Below are 16,741 nucleotides of genomic sequence, written 5' to 3'. Positions count from 1 at the left end.
TGAATGCAGTCCTGCCATAGGGATTCACAGTTAATGATGACACAGCCTAGCATGAAGCAAGGGGGAAAAAAAGGAAAGCTGTTTTTCTGAAAAAAATTTTTTGTATTGCAAACTCTTGCTGGCTTTTCTCATGCATTGGACCTAAATAACAGCCTAAGCTCAGCTTTCATTTTGTAATAGTCTGTTGTTCTCCTCTAGGTTCCAGATGTGCACTTCTAATAGCAACGACAAAGCACAGCTTCTGATTAACACTAATGATGCTATTGTGAATTGGCACTGTGACAATACAAATGCTTTTTGGACTGCTTAAGCTTTTTACCTTAGACCCACCCATGATCTGCCTCCACCTGAGACATTCGAGTAAATGACTTTCCCTTACCAGATTCCCTGTGGGATTTACGTAGAGTTTTTTCCCCTTTTCTTATTTTTTTTTTTTTGGGGGGGCTCTCTTGAACTGTACTCTCTAAATGTACAGTTAGATTGGTTTTTTGTACAGTCAGTGGCTAGAATAGAGATGTCTTAAAAAGACAGATGTGGAAAGGGGAGAAACCAATAACCTATGATTAATGAATCATTGGGAGATGATGTATAAAATTATACACAGAGAGAAAATGGAGAGCAGAGGCAACTGTGACAGTTGATTATCCTCCTATCTTCATATTTCAGCCTTCCCAGGTTTTTCACTGGTATGGTTGACAGATATATTTTTCCAGAATATATTTAATAATTAATAATTTTGGGTCTAGCAAGAAGTTCTAGATACAAAGGCCTGGATGGCAAGACTCAGTTTCAGAAGGAAAAATTATCTGCATTCTTTCAGCAGCTCTGTTGGCTATTGAATATATTTGCTCGATGTTCTTCATTTAGTCTTTCTAAGCCCGTAAGAGCTCTTATCATTTTTAAACATAAGATTACAATTGATTAAATTAAGAGAAACAAGTCCAAGCAGGCAAGTATATCTTTATTCAGATAGAACTGAATCTTCTCCTATAAATATGTAAGTGCCTAAATGATGTCATTGTACAAAATTATGTTGAAAATCTGGATCTCAGAGAGCTGTTTATAGTCCTACCAAAAAAAGGTAACCTTAAGGATTCAGGAAGTTAAATCAGCTAAAATTAAGCACACCTCAAAACTGGTTTACATAAATTTTCTTTGTAATTTATGCTGGCTGCTCAAATATCATGGAAGTAAAAGGTGCAAAAATGGATGGGTGAACTGACAGATGGATATGAAAAATCAGAAAATTAGTTTAAATTTCAGGATTTTAATAAATTAAGCATGACAAGCATAACACAGGAACCCAATATTTATTTAGTTAATTTAGTTTTGTTTTTATCATAAAAAAATTGTCAGTACATATTGGAAATCTCATTTATTTCAGAATAAAAGAACATGCAGTTGGCAACTGATGATGCCAAACCCAGAACTGCAAGAAAACACACATTCTGCTGGCAGGATTAGGGTGTGATTCTGAAAAATATGGTCATGATTTAAGAAAGTTTTGCACAATTTGGCTACTAAACTGACAGAGTAAATTTTAACAGTCAACATTTCCTTACTTCCTGCCTTCCTGCCTGCCTTCCTGCATCCCTCCCACCTTGCCTTGCCTTTCCTTGCCTTGCCTTGCCTTGTCTTGCCCTCCTTCCCTCCTCCTTTCCTTCTGTCCTCTTCCATTTCTCCTTTTTGCTGAAAATGTGGCCTTTTTTGGTACTTTCTCTGTTCCTGTTCTTGAACAATTTAATCTCTAATTTTTCATTTGCAGAATGAATGCTGATACTCACAGTAATTTTCTTTCTACTTTCTTTAGGGCTTTTCTCTGTTTCCTTCTAAATTCCCACTTGGTGTATATACATTGTCTTTTCTGCAGTCAGGTTTTGGCATTTTGATGGAGGTTTATGGACTTTCGTTCTGTTATATCTAGAGAAATTTGGGTCTTAATAAGAGTCTAAATAGTCTAGATTCATAGTACTGGATTTAAGTCTGTAACAAGTTCATCTCATTGTCTGCTGTTGCCCTGAGCTTACACCAGTCACAAGAAACTTCTCTTTTTCTTACAGAAAGCTTTTTCCCTAACCCCACTGTCACCTCCACTAATGACTATCACTATCTAGTGTATCCATTTCTACCTTCCATTCTCATGCTGGTTGTCCAGTATATTTTCTTCTGTGGGATTTTAAAACTGTTTCTTTCTTTGGATTTTTTAATAGTACAAGGACCTTCACACACAGGAATATAAAGATATGAAAGTGCATTTTGTTTTCTTTGGCTTCACAGGTAACCTTCATGCGAAAAAATTATTTGCCTCCATGAGTCAGGCTGAAGAACTTGGTTTCATGAAGACACTTTGGGTCATGTAGATCCAGTTTTGTTCTACAGAATAGGAATACAGAATACTACAGTAGAAACCAAGCTGCTGTGAATTAAGGATTACACAATGTGCTATCACAAATGGAATACTACTTAACTACATTTTTAATACTTCACTAAATCTCTTATCTATTGAACATATCTTCTTGCTAAGTCTGAATGGTGTTACAAGACAACCCCTTACTAGGGCTAGAAACTATATGCACAAAGAAATAAAAATCTAATCTCTGTTTTCAGCTGTAGCCTGTACAACATCCCACGTCCATTTCCTGTTGTGTTTTCCAGGTAAGTAATACCTTTCAGAGTAAACAGAACATAATATGCAAGAGACCTGATATTTTTACATTTATGCTGAATTTTATGTGTGAATGAACTCAAGCTCTAACAGAATACTCTTTTCTCTCTGTCCCACTTTAAATCTGAAGGAAAACTTGGGGTGCCAGAAACTGTTTTTTGGAACAGGTACCTACAGTTATTTGTATATGGATATTGTTGTTCACATTTAGAGGATTATATGTAGATAATATCAACAATAAAATTAAAGTAAGTGTGCTTCAAACTAATTTGATCTGATAATTTTGATATTGTTTGGTTAGGTGCTGGATAACATTCGAACATTTTTTTGTTATTCAGGGATAATGTATTATTGGATATAAGCCAAAACATGAACTTCTGAAGATTTTTGTATATTATTTCACAGTGGAAAGAGTGTTGTGCACATTAGAATTTAGGAAAAGAGCCCTACATGTAATGATTTGTCCACTCTTACCTAAATGAATAAACATATATTCTAAAATAGGAAGTTAGTTTCTTTTGTTCTCAGACTGTATACTTTGATATACTGGCATTAAAATTTTTTATATCCTGTTTTGGCTGCCAGCATAATCAAGTGCCAATAACTCTAGCCGCAACTATTCAGTGATAGAACAATCTTACTAGCTTCCCAATCTTTGAAGATCTAAGTAAATACAAAAACCAATTTTCACTTCTTTGTTGATCTAGTTAATTATAGTGTAGAAAGACTAGCAGCTGTCCTGCATATGTTTCATTTTTCTCCTCTTTTTCTTCCCTCCTGATTTGAACCTTACATGGCTTCTGAAGTATTTTGGAGGTTAATAGACTGATCTAAATCTTTGTATCCATAGCAATCCATGGATATTATAACACTCACAATAAAAACTGAAAAAAAAGATGCTAGAAATATCTCCATTATGAAAGTGAATCCCAAAAGAAAACAGATGCTGGGTAAATATCTTGTGGTGAATTATTTTTAAAGAGCTTAGACAATTAGCATAAAAATTTGGGCACCAAAATCTTTTAACTCATGCAGGCCAAACTTACATTGCTATAGTTCAGCCCATACAGTGGTGGTGTTTTTTAAACCAAATTTGAAACACACAATTGATTACTTCTTTAAAATACTCAGCAGAGCTGGAGAATGAGATATTATTCTTAATGGCAATCTAATAAAATTCCAGACAGGCCCACATATTGTGATTACCATTAGAAGACCCAACAGTTGCACTGAGCAGGCTATATCTGGGAAACCAGTCTCTGTTGGATAAGCATGGGTTCTTCCAGGTAATTAATCAGCATGACTATTTGTTTCAGAAGTAAAAAACAATGGAAAAATACAAATCTTTCAGAATGAAGATTTTAAAAAAAAATTATATATATATAGGATTTGGCCTAAATATACTGACAATCAGGCTTCAAGTTCTGTACAGACTTGAGAGTAGAACTCAGTTTATGAAAGCTCCTATTTACATAGTGTCAACTGTTGGATCACATTTTACTGATCTAAAGACTGCTTTCCTTTTTGATCTGCTGCAAATCTTTACAAGACTTCATAATTTGACAAGTCACTTTTGTAGCACTACAAAAGAAATAGCTTTTATTAAAGAACTCAACAGCTGACAAAAAGTAGTAAGGCAAACTTAGGTCAATGGGGGAAAAGCACAAACAAATCCAAATATATCCACGAAAAAATCTGTAAGGAGAAGTTAAACAATTCTTGTTGCTGGGAGTTCACCTGCCGAATTTTAGCTGTGAGCAAGTTTGGCATGTGGAATTAGTTTGTTGTCTAGACTACTTCTCTAGCAACTGGAAAAAGAGCAGCACTTCTGGTAAATATTTAATTCTGACTAGCTTAAAAGCCCTCATCTATAAAGCATATTTGGCATATTTAATCAGCTTCTTAATGCTTCAAATAAAAAATAATAACTTGATAAAAAGCATTCTGGGAAATATTAATAATATTGAATAAATATACCAAATCACTTATTTCCACTGCTGTGAAAAATAGTAAAAAGTGTTTTTATAAATACATCAACAACAAAAGGAGAGCCAAGGAAAATCTCCATTCTTCATTGGATGCAAAGTGAGGAACATTGCCACTAAGGATGTGGAAAAGGCTGAGGTAATGCCTTCTTTGCCTCAGTCTTTGATAATAAGACTGGTTATCCTCAATGCAGCTGGCCCCTTGAGCTGGTAGACAGGGACAGGGAGCAGAATAGACTCCTTGCAATCCAGGAAGAAGCCTGGATTAGTGACCTGCTGTGACAATTAGATGCTCACAAGTCTGTGGAACCGGAGGGGATTTGTCAAAGGTCACTGAGGGAGCTGGCAGAAGAGCTTGCTAAGATGATCTCTTTCATTTATCATCAGTCCTGGCTAACCAGATGACTGGAGCTTGGCCAATGTGACACTCATCCACAAAACGGCCTGGAAAGATGATCTAGGGAACTACAAGCATGTTCTTCTTGATTTTTAGAATCATAGAACAGTGCAGGTTAAGAACGACCTCGAAAGATTGTCTGGTCAACCTTTTCTTGGAAAGGAAGTCTAGATCACAGAATCAGAATCACAGAATCACAGAATATTCTGAGTTGGAAGGGACTCACTCTAGGACCTTGTCCATTTGCATCTTGAAAACTTTCAGTGATGAACACTCTACCATGTGCCAGTGGATGAATGCTCTCGCTGTAAAAAGTTTCTTTCTTCTATGAAGTTGAAACCCCTTCACAGTGCAACTGGTACCCACTGGCCCACAGCTTCTCCACATGACTCCTTGAGAAGTGAGAGGACAACATTTGTCCTCATCAAGAACTGGAATACTGTGATGAGGTTACTCCTGAGCTTTGTTTTCTCTAGGGAGAAGAGATTTCTTCAGTCTTTCCTCAAAGGACAGGCTCTCCATCCTGAAAATGGAAAATTTATTTTTGAATTAATTTGAAAATAGCATCCCACTCTTACTGTATTTGCCTACAGAGCTTCTTTTTCAGAGACCTTGCAGCCTGAAATGTTAATTCTTCTTCAGGATTGTTTTCAGACAAACCAAAATATATTTGAAAATTATCCAATTACTTTCAGTGTGAAGAGTGCTGCTTTATTCTCTTTGGTATAATAAGGTCACAATGTAAATGACTGGGTTGCTACTGCTTATCAGTGGCTACATGAACATGAAATAACATCTGGTGGCAGGATGGGATGTGTATACCTTAAAATATTAATTTTAAACTTTATAGAAGAAGAAGAGAAAAAAAAAGGCAATGACTGAAATTTGAAATTTATTTTCCTTGGCTTTGTTTCAATGACTAGAACATTTATATCATATTGTCAAATGTGCAAACTTCAGTTACCAGCCTCTGTGAATTGAAAACATCTTTTTACTTGTAAAAAAAAAAAGGTGATTTTTACACAGAAGCACTCTTTGTTTACTGCTCAAGAAACTGCGTGAAATGTTATTTGTTAGATTTCATTAAAATCTCCTAAATATAATGAAAGACTAAAGTGGGCCTACAAGAAAGCTGGAGGGCATGTAATGATAGGACAAGAAGGAATGGCCTTAAGCTGAAGAAGTGCAGGTTTAGATTACATATTAGGAAGAAATTCTTTACTGTGAGGGAGGAAAGGCACTGGAAAAGGATGTGGATTCCCCATCCCTGGAAGTGTTCAAGGCCAGATTGGATGGGGCCCTGAGCAACCAGGTGTAGTGGAAGGTGTCCCTGCCCATGGCAGGGGGTTGGAAGTAAAGGATCTTTAAGGTCCCTTCCAAGTCATTCTATGACTGTCTTGCACATGTGAACATGTTCATTCCCGTGTCAATAAGTGGAATAACCATCACTATGCATCAGTCCACCATCTCCTGCTGTAAGTGTATCTCAGGCTAGCCAGAGATATCCCAGTCTTTCAATAATGAAAAACATAAGTAATTATGGTATATTACATCATTTTCAACAAGCAATAATTAGTCCTAATTGATTGATAGACATCATCATCTGTATGCCCATACTTCACATATGGGGGAAGGAGAGGCTGAATTACAAGGCAAAAATTGTCATAATGTACACACACCATGACCTTTTCTAACTTGCAAGACAATTGACTCATAGTAAGATGGCAGCCTTTGGTTTGATATAACTTGTTCCTAAGCAAAGAGTTCACAGCTCCAAAAACCACTCATTAAATTCATGAAGCTCTGCTGATAAGCTATATATTAAAAAAAAAATTTAAATAATGAAAGGTAAAATTGTGTTTTCATCAGGAATTTTAATTACCAACTGAGCTTTGTGTGTTGTGAGAAGTATTTAGCAATAGTACTAGCTTAACTGAATGGTACACAGTGAGAAGTGTTTGCACTGGCTTTTACCAAAAAGTAGGAGCAATATGGTCCTGGTAAATTCATTGAATGCTTTTCACTAAGATTACCACAGTTCTTTTACTTTCCCTTGAACTCTGCAAAATAAGAAAAGTCTGAATAATCATCATACATTCATAATCAAATTATGATGAAACAGTATTGGGATAGTTTTTAAGACTGGGTTTCAGTCAGTATCTCAGGGATAGGTAGCCATAATAACCTTTCCAGCATTCAGTATTTTCCATAGTATTGATAACATATTGCTACAGTTGGTCTTGATTTTAAGGCTGCAGACTTCAAAAGGCCAGATTGCCTGAGGACTAAGAAAAAATCTCTTTGATTTGAAAATGAATGTTCATATCTCGAAAAGACTCAAATGCATTTATCCAGGTAATTTAAGAGGGAATTCAGACTGGATTTAAGTCTGCTGACTTAGAGTTAATAATACAGATTTGTGTTTCAAAAGACTTTAAATGCAAATATCAACTCTTTGATGAGATATGACTATTGTTAGCTTTTGTCCTGCATGATGTCATTTACTCAGTAACCTGATTCAACAAGTGTGTAATAAGGCCAATTGGCTTGACTAAAAATAATTAAAAGATACCAATAAAGATAACATTCTAAACTGAAGTAAAAAGAAAGAGGAAGGAAGAAGAAAATGACCTTCAACATTTTGCTAGTGAAATTGCGCATCTGATAACTATGGAGTTAAAGATATAAGCATGAAAGCACCCTTCTCTCAGTGTACTAATAATAAACTGCTTGCTTCATGCCTTTTCTTCTGTGGTTTTATGTAGGCATAATACTCTTAATCATGAAGATGTACTTATAGAGTAGTGCAGTTTTGCATGGCACTTCACTGCAATAAAACTAAAAAGCATTTTGCTGCATTCTCAAATAATTTTTTTCTCAAATACAGACTAGAAAGTAAAACACTTAGTCACTTTGCCTCTGTAGGTGATTAGTACTCTGGAATCTTTCTCTTTGTTATGCACTATAAGAATAAACATTATTTAGTGTGGTAATAGTAAAGGAAATATTGAATTCGAGAGTTGATACAGTAGATAGTGAAAGTTGTATTACACCAATAAGTCACTCTGTTCTGAAAATGTTCTACCCAATGCTTCTGATAATAATTGAATGCTATTATGATGCATCCCACACCTCATATGTTATCATATTTGCTTCTTTGCCTTGTACTAAAATCTAAAGTTCACATTTTGACAACTTTTTTTCTGAAAGCTAAATTCACAAATCTTTTTAAACCCATAGGGCAACAATACCACTTTTTCGCTTTTGCTTTACCTTCTCAAAGAATTGACGTTTTGTGAGTCAGCATGAACATTTTAGGTCAATGCTGTTAGAGTTGCTGCCTTGAAAATCTATCTTATTATTACTTTTTTTTTAAAAAGATTTTTCAATAAAGGTAGAAAGATTGTACAAAAATAAGATACAGAAGCATAACATTTCCAGCCTTTTACCATTTTGATCAGACACCAGGATAATTTGAACTCATTAGGGACGAAAAATACAAAATGCTGCTGGTATTGATATCGACAGAAGGTGCACATATATCTAGGAATACTTTCTTTTTTAATCTTCAGTATTTCAGTAATGGAAAGTAATGTTCCTGGTGAAAGAAAAAGAAAGTAAACAAGATGAACTTAACAAACTTATCATAGCAATGTTGCAAGTAAGCAGCAGGAATAATGAGCAAAAAGAGAAACAAAAGGTTCCCCAGGGGACTAAATTAGAGCCAAAATGGTGTAACCTCATTTTCAGTTATTTGCAGGTCTCATTTTAATGAGTTGCCGAGAGTGCTGGTATGGTATGAGTATGAAGCCAGAGTCCTCAGCCATTACTATATCCATAAACAGAATGAAGAAATGGCTTGGAATGTCCACGTTTTAAAAGAATCTATATCTTTAGAGTGTCGCTGATCCCTGATATCCTTCTACAGTTAGCCAGCTCTCAAGCAGTCTGACTGCAAGCCCTGAGTCACAGCATGGTGATGGGAAATGAACTATTTTTGGTTGCAACAGACCTGGACCTGACTTCTATCAGCAGATCTCTTTGTGACTGTGGTTAGGATTTCATTGTAAGTCACTTCTTGATTCTATTTACTGAATCCTTCATAGTTTGTAACACAACAGAAGAGACGTGTGAGACTCACACTGTGTCATCGAACCTCTGGGAGAATAATGGAGGGATTTATCTTGCAGAAGGTCTTCAGGAGAGCACTCTCCTTGTAGAGTTAATGGCAATTCGTGTAGAAAAAGAAAGGGAAAAGAAAAGACAACGTTCTTGTAACAATAGTCATGTGAAAGTAGCTACAGACAGCCCAGATGGAATTAAGCATTAAACTCCCCAAAGGATCAGGACCTATTAAGCCATTGCCAGCCACTTATTCAAGTAAAATAGATGTAAAGTTAGAACAATGCACCTTCTATTTCCCTTTCAGCACAGGAAATAATATTTTGGAGAAAATAATATAGGTCAGTATGTTAACAAAACATCATACTCCATAGAATAATCTATGAGATTGCTCACTATATTTCAAGGCTCTGTTCACATGGAAGACAGGATGTTATTCATCATTAGATATACCACCCTCCTTCAATTATGAATTCTGATACCTTAAGGTGTTTGCGTTTCCTTTAAATTTAATATAAGACATTAGTTTCCTGGAATTATATGACCAATGAATTCACTCCTGTATAGATTTTCACTTTTAAACTGGCAAAATTTATTTCTACAAGCTTCATTTTACCTAAACAACAACGCACAGGTATGATTTGCCTCACTTATTTTTGAACATTTAAAAGTTACAATATAAATATCTCCTTTTTTATTCAGTGCTTTATAATTCAAAGGAGAAAATGTCTGAAACTCTTTGTCTGAATTACAGAATAAATTAATTATAGAATTAATTTTATCAGGCTCAGATTTTGAGTCTGTGATTTCTGCTCACACTTAGATATATAATTATTAAATTCTGCCATTTTTTCAAGCACTTCCTTTAGTGTTTGGATATTTCTTTTAAACAAATGATGATTGAACAGGAAGCCCAGTTTCTTCATGACTTCTAAATCAGGAAATATTAGCAGATTATTGCTCTGAATGTTAAGAAAATGAAAAGTCAAAATATTTTACTTCCCTGTCTTTGCTGGATGAAGACTACTCGCAACAGTGACTAACCTCAGTTTTTGCAAAACTGGTCAGGACTTCTGCAGATGCTGGCAAACACAAAGTTGAGACTTGAAGAAAAGTAGGACTCCAGAACAAAAAAAAAATTATTTCCCCACTGTACAAAAGAAGTTAATTCACAAACAAACATCAGCAATTTTTAATTCTAAAATTCTGAATTTTGAACTTAGAAGATGTTTTTTCTTCTATCACTTTTATATTAGTAGTATTACAGTATTATCTAATTTCAAGTTAAATGTAATGTTATACTATCTAAAAATATCAGGTATCTTAATGGAAATACCTAATTTTTTTAATTTCACTGACGGAAATTAGATATTTAACTGCATTTGAGAATCTGAATAAATTATGTAAATTTGCAGTCACATAAAGAATCATATATGTACTGACAGCCAGTGAATAATGTTACATGTAAAATACAGACATGAATATCTTGTCTTGCAGAAAGGCTTGGCAAAATATATTCTAGTTTTAAAATAAAATAAACATGCTACAAAACTTATTTACAACCACATTGCACAGAACACTAGAAATACGTATTTAGAAATAATCTAGAATTTTTTGAAGTGGATGCAATAATTACTGAAATCTACTTTTTCTCTGGTTTAAAATTAAATAGTGCATTACAGTGATTGACTAAATTAGGAAAATAATTCAACAACTACATCATAGACCCAAGACTTTGCACTAATTGTGACTGCTCAGGTAGTTTTTCCAATATTACATCAGATTTCCCATCTGAAATGGATTCAGTGTAAGGACATATCCTTTCTAAAAATTTCTAGTTTAATGCAAACCCTCCATATTTCCCATATAGATAATAAGGCTAATTTTCAGAAATAGACAAAATTTGGAAATGGAGAACTCAAAATTTGACTCTCTGATCCTTTTTTTAATAAAGATTTTGGTGTTTGTGTCTTACCTAACACAAATTAAGATTCCAGACAGGAACACATAGAAAGTGTTCTCATTAAATGCCATTAAGGAATCTTTTAGAAAAACTACTGGTTTCAGCAGCCTTACTGAGTGCAAGTGAAATGCTAAAAATATTTGCAAATGCACATGAAGGATTCAGCAATACGATGTTACCACTCTGAGACTTCTAGTTTCTTTACTGACACTGTTTAAAAGGAGGAAAGAGTCACCCCATTAGATTCAAGGGTAGTAAATCACACGTTTACAAATTTTACACACAATATGCTCACTTGAATACCCAGAATGAGTTGTTGGACATCTGTGCTGTATTCCAAAGATTAATTTCACAACCCACTGTGATAAGTGTAGTCATTCTGTGAAGTTGCCACTACCAGCATCATTAAGTCTGTTAAGTTTATTGTTAGTTTTGCATTGTTTGGCTCCTGTTTTAAACTGAAACTTTTAAAATATCTTCACATGGGCATGTTCGTATTTCATTGTGAGATTTCATTCTTGTAAGGATTATTTTCCTGTCTATTTATTTGCATCACATGCAATATGCTAGTTGTGATTCATTGTCTATGAGCTTTCAAGATTACACTATACAAGGTTATTTTGCAAAGGTGATGGAAACTGACTTTTTTTCCCCCCTTGTTCTGTCAGCATTTATGCTATTTTTAAAAATTTGTCTTGCATATAAGCCACATTATATTTTTGTGCAAAAGTGTGATATCCTTTGCCACATATGTACAACAATTCATAGTAATTATAGAGTATTTATTCTACACATTAGAATAACCAAAGTGTGCTGGCACTTCTGTTAACAATAGAAATCAAATGATGTTTGAAGTTTATAAAGGTGAAATCTCTTAAAAGTATTAGTTTTACTTTTTAAGGGTGTTATTTTTCTAAAGATTTCTGACTACGTCTTGGAGAAGACTTACTCACATGAGTTTTTATATCACTTCATTTCAAGAAAAGACACCATCTGCATTCCTTTAAAAGCAGCAACCTAAGATGCACTGGTGGAGCTGAGCTATTCAAAGTCAAGAGTGGCTGTTTCAGAGCACACCAGACATGCTGACTACTTTAAAAACTTGCTGCTTCAGATTTATGCCTTACAATAGGCACAGATATTAGACAAGACATTAAAGAAAAACAACCAAGTTGTTGTTGTGTAAAACTAGAGCACCAGCTGATGTGTACTTTTTATTTATTTATCCTTTTTGCTGTAAGACGCACTGTAATGAAATGTGAAATTGATTGCTAGACACTTCTTTTGTTCTGCAGATTCTGAAATGTGATTGCCAAAAGTTATTGCAGACTAGTCCCAGAACCCTCCCACCTTGTTTTTACAAAGGGTTACTAGTTTGGTGAGCCTGTTTCTCTCCACTAATCACACAGTCTTGATGTAAATGTCATCTAGGAGCCCCCATAATTGACCTGATCAAGAGAATCAGGTGCTGTTCAAACAGTAACAGGGATTCAACAATATAGCTCAGGCAAGGGAAAGGGGCTGTGAATAAGTACATATCCTAATCCAGTGGGCTGGGGCTCCACAAGAATTCTTACAGCTCTTTGCCACAACCTTCCTAATTTTCACAATAGTATGGTCCAAGGTTACACTGATATCACATTCCATTCATGATCTTGGCAGTCAACTCTCTGGGTGAGGGAAGAGATTGCACAGCTGGTTGATTCACTGAGGGCTTTACAAAATATTTCTCAGTATCTTAGACCTTCCATCTTCAGTCATTCTGTTCAATTTATTAAACTATTGTCCTCTTAATGTGTTTCTTTTATGTAATGTCTATATCACATTTTGCTTATATGCTGTATTCTGTATTAATATTTCCCAGCAATTTTCTCTTTAATTCAATGCTTTTCATTTTTTAGGGAAACAGACTGAACTTGAATTTTTCTTGGTTAAGCCTCTCTGAGGATTAACAACCAGGAGTAAAGGTACCTAATGTAAGTCCCTTGAGTTAAGTCCTTGTCATCAGTCATGGAAAGGTAGTACTTTTTTTATACCAGCTATTATTGCTGAGAATAAAACAAAATGCCAGAATCATGAGTTCTGCTTTAGAGCTGAACTAGAAATTTGTATGAAACCCTGCATTGTGACTGAATAAGAGTAAAGAAACCTTTTTTTTGAAGATCTATTGCCAGCAAGTGTTGCTCTCCATTTCTGTTAAAATATAGAGCAATAATACTGATAACTAAATCCAAGGCTCAAATACTGCTTGAATGTTCCAGGAGAAACATAGGGTCCACATGTTATTTTTTAACTTCACTGAAACAGATTGAAAATCTTCAGTATGTCACACCTAGAGCAGACGGTGATAGTGTGACAATCAAAACCCATCCTCAGACAGGGAATTGAAGATCAGTGCCACCTGATAAATAAATGTGTTACTTCCAATTCTATTACAGAAGCAGTGAAAATGTGTCACGTTAGCTTAACATTGATTCATTGAATGCCTAAGAGGAACACTGGCAGATTGCTTTAATTAACAGATGTACAAGGGCTGCTGATGTTTTTCAAAGTGAAATTTCCTTGCCTCTTGCTGCAACCCATCAGGCTGTCATTCTCAGGTGACAGAATGACAAGATATCAGACCAACTGCTATAAAAGCTTTTCATTCTCAGTACTGTGTCTAAATATCTATGTTAACAATATGTCCTTTTTCACAACCATATTTTAGTCTTTAGTCCTAAGGAAAAAAAAGGCAGCAACTTCCTATCAAAAAAGTCAACTGTTGGATCTCTTGACTTTTCCCACAAGATGAAGTGGACTGATTAAGATGTTCTTTTCCTCAAAAATTTATTTCATTTAAACAACAAACTGCTTACATATATGCATTAGAAACCTTGCTGCTGGATTTTCCTGATTTCCATTCACCTCACCTTGTAAGAAACAAAAGGCATGCACGATCTCATCCAATCTAACATAAGCATTCACCTCAAACTTAAACTGTAGGTGTCTAGTAAGAATTCCTTTAATGCAATATTATTAGATGAATTTCAAGTATTCACAAAAAAATCTAGTTCACTTAAGTGCTTACATAAGGCAGATAGAAATCTTTCTGCAGGACTTAGAAAGTCACCTTGGTACTAGTGCTGAAACACCCAATCCTTCAGTAGCTCATCTCTGTTCTGAAATTTGAGAGGCCGGACTTAAATTTTAGGTTCCGTTCCAATTCTGCTCAGAAGCATAAATGAACAAATACTGATGTTGTGTATATCTATTTGTGTATGTAAGTATCTGTAAGAAAGGGAGAAAGGAAGCTCTGTCTCCCCAGCTTATAAACCATTTCAAAGGATGAGGTAATAATATCTCCTTCAGGCCAGATGTCATGAGATCATTCTCATTTTGAGGAAAAAACAGAAGAAGAGAAAATTACAGGTTTTGTTGCATGTGACATACTTGTTGTTGAGGTTTAAAGAGCTGGCCTCAGATATGTGTAGACAGGGTGCTGTTCATGCAGAGCTGTGTCCCAGACCATGTCATGCGTGAGCAGAATCTGCCTCAGAGCAGATTCAGTGAGACTTTAAACAAACATCCTATTTCATTCTGCATGTTGGAACTGTTTACAAGACCAAAGCCTTGAAAAAGATCATTTCAGACCTTCATGTTTCTCTGTCTCTCTCACACATCTATCTATTTATCTGCGAAGGCTTGAAGTCTGCAAACAAATATGATTGCTGATGAGGGCACAGCTTAAAGGGACAGTATGCTGAGCAATCAATGAACAAGAGGGAAATCTAGTCCACTAGTCACAATAATTTTGATATTGTTCACTAAGTACTTGCCTTGAGTCAGTTAAATTCAAGAAGTGATATGTATGGCCATAGACATATTCAATTTAATTTCTCTCAGTGGTGTTGATGAAAAGCCATGGCTGAAAAAAAAATTGTTATTGGGAAAATTCTCGGTGTACAAATAAAATGTTCTGTTTTGGTAAACAGCCAAGAATACTAGCAAAATTGTTTGTATTATCCCATAGGCTTTGAGCCATTCCAGTTACACCACACAGGAAAGGTGACCTTGAAACTTAGAGGTAATTCTTGGCAGGTTTCCTGAACTCTATTAAGACTTTCATAAGGAAAATGACTGCAGCAAAAGACCAGGTATAGAAACATTTCTGAATGGAAACCAAGTGTTCAGAATTCAATGTTACACCAAAAAACACAGATGCTGGAGGATATGTATTTGATTTGCATTGCTAGAACCTCTCCAAATGATAGACCTATGACTGCTGTATCATTGAATTATACGGAAATATATATTCAATTGAAGAAATGTATAATAGCAATATTAAATGGATTGCCTTTCTCTCTAATGAAAGACTTGTCATAACTAGTGTTTAAAAAAAAAATCAAAGAAAATTTGTGGAAGGAACAGTAATTTCCAGGAAAATTAAAATTGTATGCATATAAACCTAAGTAATTCCTGAGAAAGCCAGACTCTTATACAACAGAAATAGTTCTGTCAATAAGTAAATGGATCTGAAGATCATTTACCTGCTTTATTGACCAATGATGAAGTATAGATGAGAAAATAAAACTATATTAAAAAGAAAGATTTCTAGCTGAGTACTGTCACATAACACATACACCAGATTTAATTTTCTTAAAGTGGCATATTTTAAGCAATTTTTCTCATTACACTAAAGTTAACATATTTTAAGATGCTCTGAAAGAGGACATCCGAAAAGTATTTTAAAAGACAGAAACTGAGGGTTCTTTTTACCTTGAAGTTTACCTTACCTTTACTTTCACAGGTAACCACAAAGGAATTCTTACCATCAAATTATTTTTTATATTTTCTTTTCAAATCTTTTTTGTCTTTGAATTATGAAATCCAATATTTTAGACTATGTATATGTTAATCTGTTTTAAAAAATTTAGAGTGATAGAAAAAGACATAGATTGGGTAAATTTAATACAATTTAAAATGAGGAGAACAGCAAGAGATTTGGGTGTAAATTTTTTTGTTAATGATAAAATTTTAAGACAGAATTTTATTTTAGGAAAGAATTCCAGAAAGAAACAGATAAAGAATAGAAGGAAGAGAGGAAGAAGGAGAAAGTTGGAGGAAAGTAAACAAAAGAACAAGAGACTCAACTTCACCCCAAGAGTGCAGTGTGGATAACATTTCTCTCCATTTAGGATCCTAGAGGGTCTGTGATTTGTGTCAGGACCCCCAAAATCAATGGCAAGTGATATGTCTGGATTCCTGGTTTGTCCTCAGTATTACACACAGTTAAATATACCTTGACCTATTTCTTGGCCTCATTAATTTGAAAAATGAATAAGCTAACCAAAAAAAGATAAATATTTTTGTAGTTTAATTTTATTAATTACTCCACAATGCAAAACAAAAAATTCATCTCGTTGACAGTCAAAATAAAGAAAAATATATTGTGTTTCTGTTTATCAGTTAATCTTCTTATCTTGCACTTGATCACACTGTTTGACTCCTTTATTAAGTCCAACCAGAGAAAACACCAAAGTGCCTCACAGAGTAAAACAGATCAATGACTTAAGGTCCCATACTGGGAGAGACCTGACCCCAAACACTTTCATTTGGTATCCTGCTGA

The 16,741-nt window shown here is 34.8% G+C and overlaps 1 long non-coding RNA gene across 1 annotated transcript; it reads right to left on the bottom strand.

The window, feature by feature from the left end:
- Window positions 1-940: 940 nt before the first annotated feature.
- On the bottom strand, window positions 941-16,154 carry LOC121659773. Its single transcript, XR_006014459.1, has 2 exons — window positions 8,497-16,154; window positions 941-5,570 (listed from the first exon to the last, which is right to left on the bottom strand). It is a non-coding gene; the product is annotated as an uncharacterized LOC121659773 (long non-coding RNA).
- Window positions 16,155-16,741: the final 587 nt, after the last annotated feature.

The sequence above is a fragment of the Corvus kubaryi genome, unplaced genomic scaffold, assembly GCF_017639235.1.
Source record: "Corvus kubaryi isolate FWS band 111438036 unplaced genomic scaffold, C.kubaryi_AGA036_p1.0 137, whole genome shotgun sequence".
NCBI classification, from domain to species: Eukaryota; Metazoa; Chordata; class Aves; order Passeriformes; family Corvidae; genus Corvus; species Corvus kubaryi.
This window is presented reverse-complemented; position numbering and strand designations above follow the sequence as displayed.